General features: G+C 36.9%; 1 long non-coding RNA gene across 1 annotated transcript; it reads left to right on the top strand.

The window, feature by feature from the left end:
- The first annotated feature begins 2,602 nt into the window (after positions 1–2,602).
- LOC149239679 (uncharacterized) lies at positions 2,603–8,488 on the top strand. The gene is made up of 3 exons (XR_016245461.1): positions 2,603–3,346; positions 8,040–8,097; positions 8,228–8,488. It is a non-coding gene; the product is annotated as an uncharacterized LOC149239679 (long non-coding RNA).
- The last annotated feature ends 379 nt before the right edge of the window (positions 8,489–8,867 follow it).

An 8,867-nucleotide genomic window follows, 5' to 3' on the forward strand; every position in this document is an offset into this window, starting at 1 on the left:
AACTACATCATATTTTCTTACAGATACCAAGTTGCATGTATGATTTCCTCAATAGTTTTGGCATGCATGGCACATGCATGTGGTTTCTTGGTTATGATTTGTCACTAGTATGGAGGATTGCCTGGATTGACAATGGATTCGCCTAGCCTTTCGATTTCCTGGATAACCATGGAGATTGTGGTTTTATTTACTTGTTTAGTTTTGGTTGGTTCTCATGTTTCCTTAGTTTGGGTTGAGTTATTAGTTCTTTGAAGCCTTGGTTGGACACACGCTCTGGAAGCCCTGTAATGACTTGGGCTGAGTTACTAGTCCCATAGCCTTGGTTGGACAAATGCTCTAGAAGCCTTGTAACAACTTGGGTTGAGATATTAGTCCTGGAAACCTTGGTTAGACAAACACTCTAGAAGCCCTTGGTGGGTTGAGTTACTAGTCCTAGAAGCCTTGGTTGGACAAACGTTCTAGAAGCCCGACAACAGTGGTGGGTTTAGTTACTAGTCCTGCAGCCTTGGTTGGACAAATGTTCTGGAGCCCGACAACAGCCATGGGTTGAGTTACTAGTCCTGGGAGTCGAGTTGGAACAAATTCTCTAGAGCCCTGGAAGGTTGGGATATAGACCGATCATATGATGGTTTTGGTGATGTCCAACTGTGAGATGGAATCACTGTTTGATGGGTTGAGGTGGATGGCTTCTGGAAGCCCTAAATGGTTTTTTATTGATGTGTTCTATTAGATCCCACATTCCTTCTTGGAATATGGCACGAGGGTGAATGACTGAAGAGAGATTTGGCTCAGCCATTCTACGTTTGGGTGGAACGTGGAAGTCTCATCCCGGGTTCGGATTTTGCATCATTAATGAAAGGTGATTTCTCTTGGTATTCCTACTAGTATTATGATGGATTATATGTGACGTATATGGTTGTGTTTTCATTGATATTTTTGTCCCTATTATGCTAGTTATGTATATGTTTTATGACAACAACTATGTATGTCTCTCATCATGTTTTTACTTGTAAATGAATGAAAAATGTATCTATGACCTAATGGATGGAATGACAGTTAAAGTGATAAGGAAACAATGCTTCATGGTGAATCTCAGATAAGTATGAGACCCCTATGCTCATATATGTTATTTACACATGTAGGTTGCATATTTACTAAGTGTTTGAAAAAATGTTTGTCATGGTTAGGCTTGGTTAGGTCAAGCCCTTGATCAAGTTTTGTGTTAGAGGCTTTGCCTTGGTGTCATTTATTGTCTTGGAAAGTCTCATCAAGTTCTAGGCATTGGTTTGGAGACTAGCCCTGAAAAAGTGGCTTAAATCTCATAGTCTCTAGCACAGAATTGGCTGAAAAAGATTGTAGTCTCTCCCTTGCAGGCATTGTGGGAGTGACTATAGGGTTCCAGTCGCATGCATGCCTTGTCATGGGAGCGACTTTGGGTTTAGTTCATTGAAATTCTAGGTTAACTCAGGGGTTGGGCACCTGGAGTGGTGGATTAGCTCTTGGGGGTCCTGAAGCACCTGAGGGAGGTCTGTAAAGTCTTATTCTGTCGACTCTATTTCCTTAAGGTTACCTAGGAGGTTGAGTCTTATCATAGTGGCCTCTCGTAGCATGTTTACCCCGATTGGCCAGTTGCTTGGGTAGATGTGGGAGGAGGGGGTTACAAATGGGGTGAATATTCATGGTTAAGACTTGTTATATTGCAAATGTTAAAATTTTATGTGCTTATTAATTAAATTTAAATATAGTTGCGAGTTCATTATTTTAATTTATATGGTAAAATTGATGTTAATTTATAATTACTATTTGTATGTGATATATTTTAACGTGATATGTATATTATGATTTTCTTTTATTTAATTTTTTTTTGTCATTTTATTAACAAAAACAAAATTACAATAAAAAAATGAATTTAAAAAATATTTACATTTAACATTTAATGCACATCAACACTATACTAGGTATGGAGCCTATACTAGGTGTGGAGCCTCCATGCCCAAACATAGGTTATGATTTTTTAGGCATGTAATATTAATACGACATAGAATTGGTCCATGATATTGTAACAAAATATGTTTACATGTTAAGGACCTCCATAGAAAAATAAAAATGAATCTTTATAATTAAAAATCTTACTATATGATTTTTATTTATTTTTATATAATTAACTTATATTATTTTTATAATTAATAATAATAATTAATAATATAATTATTTTTTTAAATCTACATATATGTTTTGATATGGTAGTGTAGGAGGATACAAGCAATAAGAAAGCAAGTTTTTAATTGATTTGCAAGTAGTCTTACCCTTGAGGCATCACCCATAAGCCTGTAGTGTGGGAGGATACAAGCAATAAGAAAACAAGTCCCATCACTAACTCTAGCTTTTTCAAGTAATATTTTGATAAAAATTTAAGAGTATATTTTTGGAAATCAAAATTATAGCTATCAAATTTCAAAATTTTGATTGATGCAAAGTTTTTTTTGGATGGTGCGAATCATTTTCACCATTAAAAACCATTTAATTATAATTTATTTTTTTTGGGCACTGGATATGATTGCATCTTGCCCCGGTGGGTGTTTTATGTCTGCTTTATGTCGAGCTTGTCGGAATTCCTCGCGAAAGAGGATAGAATCTGGGAATGTAGAAACGACGATGAGGTACGTACTGTGTAAGCTATTCATTGCTCATATACATGAGCCTCACTGCTACTGATTGCTTAATCGACACGCCGCGATTAATCCTCGGCTGTTTCATACGCTGTCTCGATTCCTGCCCTGCCCACAGACTGACACTCAACTGTCCCGCCTCAACTAATTTTAATTCACCCTGTGCTTAGCATAATAGCATGCAATTCCTTCACTTCCGAATCCCGACCAGTGGAATAAAATTGATTGGATGGCCTTCTGTGAGAACGCCCTGCCTCGATTCCTGCCCTGCCCACAGACTGACACCCAACTGTCCCGCCTCAACTAATTTTTCCTAAAATTCACACTGTGCTTAGCATAATAGCATGCAATTCCTTCACTTCCGAATCCCGACCAGTGGAATAAAATTGATTGGATGGCCTTCTGTTAGAACGCCCAGATGGTTGCGTCGATATGGAGAGAGGCAGTGTGTAAATGCAGGCTACAGAAACTTTGTCGAGAGATGCAGTGTGTAAATGCAGGCTATGGAAAGATGGTTTGGTATTCCAGGAGGGCTGGATTGGCCATTATAGAAGAAGATGTCACAGATATATTGGATAGGCCTGGTCATGGCATACTGGGGGATAAAATATCCTGCTTCTCAGTTTCTCTGGCCGTTTTGCGTTAGCATAGCGTTTTGGCAGACATTTCGGATGAAGGTACGTTGTCTTCTCTTTCCCAAATCTCGCTCAGAAGTTGGGACCATATATATTTGTAGCCTTTCAAGTATTAAAATGCAAATCAAATGTACAGTAGATAAAACTAGTATAGATTTATTTTAAATACGGATTTTATTTTAAATACGGATTTAACATGAATCTCCATGTATAATTTTTTTTAGAGTGCAAATAGTGTCACATTCTGTTATAGTTTATACCATGTTTGAAACCCTTCGAGATTTAAGGTCAAAGGAATTTAGGTGTTGTTTCCTAAGCCATTTCAGGTTAAATTGGTAAGAATGGGTGATTTACTAAAGAAATAAATTTCCTTTCAAACTATCAACCTGCTCTGCCGTTCTTCACTGCTGCTTGAGGGCATTCGGATGTATGGGTTTTTTATGTAGACTAGATCAATATCATGTTCAAATAAATGAGCATAGTTATATCGAGCACAAGCATTTTAGTGAAATTTATCTGTTTATTACCTGCTTCACTGAAATACTGCACTAAAAATGGAGAAAGAAGCTAATTTGGTTATTGCAGAGATGATTAGACTCCTTAAGGTGCTGCATGCCATCAATTTGGATACATTGTAGTCTTGAAATAAATAACATATATTGGAGAGGGAACAATTTAGATTTTGCATTTATTGTTCATTGGTTAACAGTACAAATATTAAGGGGGCATTTCCATGACAAATTCTCTGTACCTATCCCAGCGTCTATTGGTAATTTGGAACGTCTACTTAGACTCTGAGTTTCTTTGATGGTACATGTGTTGTTTCTGTGTTTTGGTTGAATTCTTTAGAAATATGAGTGCAATGTAGCTCAACGGTATCCTTCTGCAAGATTTCAAAACCTAGGTTTTCTTGATGTGTAGGTATTTTGAAATTATTGAGTCGTGTCTTTTTAGTTTCTCTTCTTGAAATTATTGACTGTACTTTTTGGTTTTACACGTTTGTTTTTGTTTCACTCTATATGCAGAACATTATCCACTATTGTGCGGATTCCAAAGCCGTTGACCTCAACTACCTTGGCCTTGAAAACTGCATTTTTGCCTGTAATTCTGCGAAGCAATAAATCTACAGAGTACATAGTTCCAAGCTGTTTTTGGGCGCTTTAGGATTTTTCAAGAATTGGGTTGCAGAACATTATCCACTATTGTGCGGATTCCAAAGCCGTTGACCTCATCTACCTTGGCCTTGAAAACTGCATTTTTGCATGTAATTCTGCGAAGCAATAAATCTACAGAGTACATAGTTCCAAGCTGTTTTTGGGCGCTTTAGGATTTTTCAAGAATTGGGTTGCTTCGTAGACCCTCTAAACAGTTGGAGGCATGAAGGAAATATGCCATCGAAACTTTGACGCTGTGTAACTATGCCAGGCACATAAATCTATCCCTGGAATTTTGTTGGAAAATGGGCCATTTTGGATCAATTTTATCCTATGCCTTGGATGCCCTTGGGATGTTGCCCAATCTGTGCATGGCACATAATGCTCCCCATGTGAACATTGAGATTACCATTCTAAATATAGTTTATGTGGATCCGAAGGCCTTGAATGGTATAACCTCATCAGCTTTGACTCTCCCCAAATTGTGCAAGGCACATAATGCTCACCATGTTATCCACCATGTAGAGGCGGCCTAATGATTAATAAGTGGAACTCTACATGGTTGTCAACCAATGCATAACACATGCATGACATGCCTCATGGAGATGCGGCATGATGATGCATGAGCCCCTTGACTTTAGTGATCCACATCTCCAGCAGGATCCAAAGCGAGTTATGGCGGAAGGCCCACTGTGCAGGATCAGCACCATGTTTTATTACTTAAATGGAATGGGAGATCGATTCCTGTGATGTTCACAGGGGAAGGTGTCCAACCATTCTTGTGATGCAATATGGGTGTTTAAGGCTTATACCTGCTTCAAAACACCATCAAAGTGGGCATTGTCTGGCAGTACTTCAACCTGACATTATGCAAAGGTCCACTTACTAGTCATTGGGTCTATACAAAGGTCCACTGGCTATGCATGGTGGTGTTTTACATCTTTTAAAGCATAATTTGTCCAAATTCTGAGGCTTTGAATAGAACAACTAAATTGGCCTTGCATCTGCCCACACATAGGGATTATTTTTGGAGTACTTTTTTCCCGACACTATTTTATGGAAAATTATACTAACTCATCAAAGATTATTTGCCATGCCGAGTTTGCACCCATCCCATGGGAAGGGAGAAGGACTATAGTAATATGAAGTTTGAACCCAATGAATGTGTAAAAAGTATACGAGAAAGTTCTATTTTCTTCATTGTTTTTTCTCTAGAATGTTTTTAGGAGATAATAGTATTATAAATACAACTATAAAGGATGGGGCACGGTGAAGATTATTGTAATTGTATCAACATTATTTGAGATATATTTTTATTGATTTCTAGGTTATCCATAACATTTTGATATTAATAAATAGTGAAGAATTTTTATATTACTTTTAGATATTTTATATGAGAATGTATATTCATATTTTTGGTAAGTGGTGGTAACTACCTTCCAAGGAGGAATCCCTATATCTATTTCTTCTTCTTTGTCCCTAGAAGAAAGAGTGGACTCCCCATTTGAAATTAGCTGATCTTAATTTACCTCATTTTGACCAAAGTTAGTATTTGAATTTGATTCTTCTAGAAATTCCCTCTCTTTAGTTTAGTTTTGTTTCCTCTTCTTTGTACATGGGAGGATGGGCTCAAGCATATGGACAAGTAGCTTATAAATATCTCTAAAGGTGACATAACATGTACCTAAATGTTGGGTACTCATAGTCCTAGGCCCATGTGTATTTAAAATCCTTCTATGCCAAGAATCATATTGTCTTTACTATGGTCTATCCCAACACTCAACACCTATAAGTGCATATGTGCATAAACCTTTACAACTCTTTTAAGATCTGTTTTATGTTAGTGTCCAAATTATTCCCAATATCATCAAGAGTGATTTCAATAATAGAAATGTAATGACAAATTGGGAAGACCCAACCAAATTCTCTTACTAAAGTTTATCAACATATACATGCACATATATAGGAAAATTTTCATGATTTCAATAATAGAAATGTAATGACAAATTGGGAAAACCAACCAAATTCTCTTACCAAAGTCTTGTTGGGTGTGGAGCCTGATTATCTTCTGTATCCAAAGGTATCACCGCATTGGACCGGGGGTTCGGGGGGGCGCGGGGCGAGTGTGACCTTTTGGGAGCCCCCTTTGGCAGGGGATCGGGGGTAGTGCCCCCGAAGCTAAAAATAGATGTAAAATTGCCTTGTAAAATGTTGTAATTTCATAATCAATCTAGGTCGTTCATTAGGCGGAGATCTCACGGTAAAAGTTATGTTTAATTTAGGGTTTTTTTGCCCTATAAGGCAACCTCTCGCTATATATGAGGGAATTGTATTGCGTCTATGTAGATCTGTAAAGGGGGGGAGCAAGTGTGACCTTTTGGGAGCCCCCTCTGGAGGGGATTGGGGGCAGTGCCCCCGAAGCTAAGAATAGATGTAAAATTGCCTTGTAAAATGTTGTAATTTCATAATCAATCTAGGCTGTTCATTACGTGGAGATCTCACGGTAAAAGTTATGTTTAATTTAGGGTTTTTTGACCCTGTAAGGCAACCCCTCGATATATATGAGGGAATTGTATTGCGTCTATGTAGATCTGTACTCTGAGTGAGGAAGAGAAAGGAAATTGAGAGTGAAGTGGGGAGGAAGAGAAAGGAAATTGAGAGTGAAGTGGGAGTTACAGCAGATCTGCTGTAGGTTGTATCTCTTCAGTTTGCTGGATAATATAAAAGGAAGGATATCTCTTCAGTTTGCTGGATAATATAAAAGGAAGGACTGGCTCTTTCTCCGTGGACATAGACCAAACTGGGTGAACCAGGTATATCTGTGTCTCTCTTATTTTATGCATTTTCTGTATTTATATTTCTGCAATATTTTATATGTTCCATTATTCTGTAATATATAACTTTCTAACAAGTCTATCAACATATATATGCATATATGTAAAAAGTGCTATAGCTCTTTCAAGATCTGTTTTATACGAAGTGTCCAAACTTTTCCGTGAACTCAATATTAAAAATGTAATGGCAAATTTAGAAGACGAACCCAAACTGCAATTTAATTTTAATCACTAGCATGTTGTTATGTTGTTATCAAGTTCAGGGAACAAAGGAATTATCAAATGTCATAACATGTTGTAATGGTCAAGTTCATGGAACAAAGGAATTATGAAATGTCTTGCACTTCTCCAAACCTAGGGATTCCTCAAACATTTCGATGATCAGGCCTGATCGTAGAACTGAACAATAAATACATTATCTGGTGTCATTATCCTAATTGTATGATCCATTGAAATTATCGTTCCTCTTCTTCCAATAACAGTTGTTCTTCTACTTGGTCGTAAATGTAATACATTTGACTATTTGAATTGAATAATGTCAATTTAATACTCTGTGGTTGACCAATTGTCAAATACTGACTTCATTTAGTTTATTTTCTAAGCAAGTATTTCTACAGAGATGCAAATGTGGAATGTGAGCAGTCCTGTTTTTATTGGGATTTTAGTATGTAATTTTCCCTAGTGAGGACGTCTGCTTTACTTGTTTAGATTGTCTGATTTAACCTTCAAATCTGTCTTTGTTTCCAGATATCCGGGTTTATGTATCTTTGGGCTCTTTGCCTTGTATGTTGGAATCGATTTAAAGGTAATATTTTTGTTTGGCCAGAGCTCTGTACACGTTTTATAAATGCAGAAAATTTGCATTTCCTATTCTGTTTTGTGTTTTGCTTCGCGCAACCCCAATGAAAAACACGACAGCTTTGCGCTTCCTTCAGTTATATTGGTCTCAATGCTTTCAGTGCTTCATCGGTCAAAGCAGTCCATACAAAAGCATCCAGCAAGTGTTGGGAGGGAATTTCTTTTAGCTGTGTGCAGCATGTGATACTTTTTGTACTGGTACGCATGAAAGCTAGCCATTATTTCTGAAAGAGAATTGCATTTGATAAATACACGTCATGACAAGGCCCTCCAAATTTTTATTTCATTTTTTTCTTCCCTGAACTTGGCATATCTATTCACATCAATTTTATGGAGAATGGGGGAGATTCTAACCAAAGACTAGGCTATTTTTCTTAATACAATTAAAATTTTCAGAAAATTTTCTTTTATGCAATTTCTAGAATTTTTCTTCATAATACAAATAGAATTTTCAGTTGATAGTGTCCACTTTGACTTATTTCTCCCACAATGGTTAAAGTCTTTTTAGTCTTTGCAATGAGTTGCTCATGCTACTATATTTAACAAATCTATAGAAGCAACTCTATAGAAGCAACTCTCTATAGAAGCAACGCATTAAAGAAGGAGAAATTATTTTAAGGTATTTAACATTTATGGAAGCAACACTCTATAAAAGCAACGTATTAAAAAAAAATATTTTAAAGCAGCTTAAAATAGGCTATAAGACAAATTGCTTTT

The sequence above is a fragment of the Pinus tabuliformis genome, chromosome 8 (genome assembly GCF_031772625.1).
Source record: "Pinus tabuliformis cultivar Carrire ecotype Pingquan chromosome 8, CPIR1, whole genome shotgun sequence".
In the NCBI taxonomy this organism is placed as follows: domain Eukaryota; kingdom Viridiplantae; phylum Streptophyta; class Pinopsida; order Pinales; family Pinaceae; genus Pinus; species Pinus tabuliformis.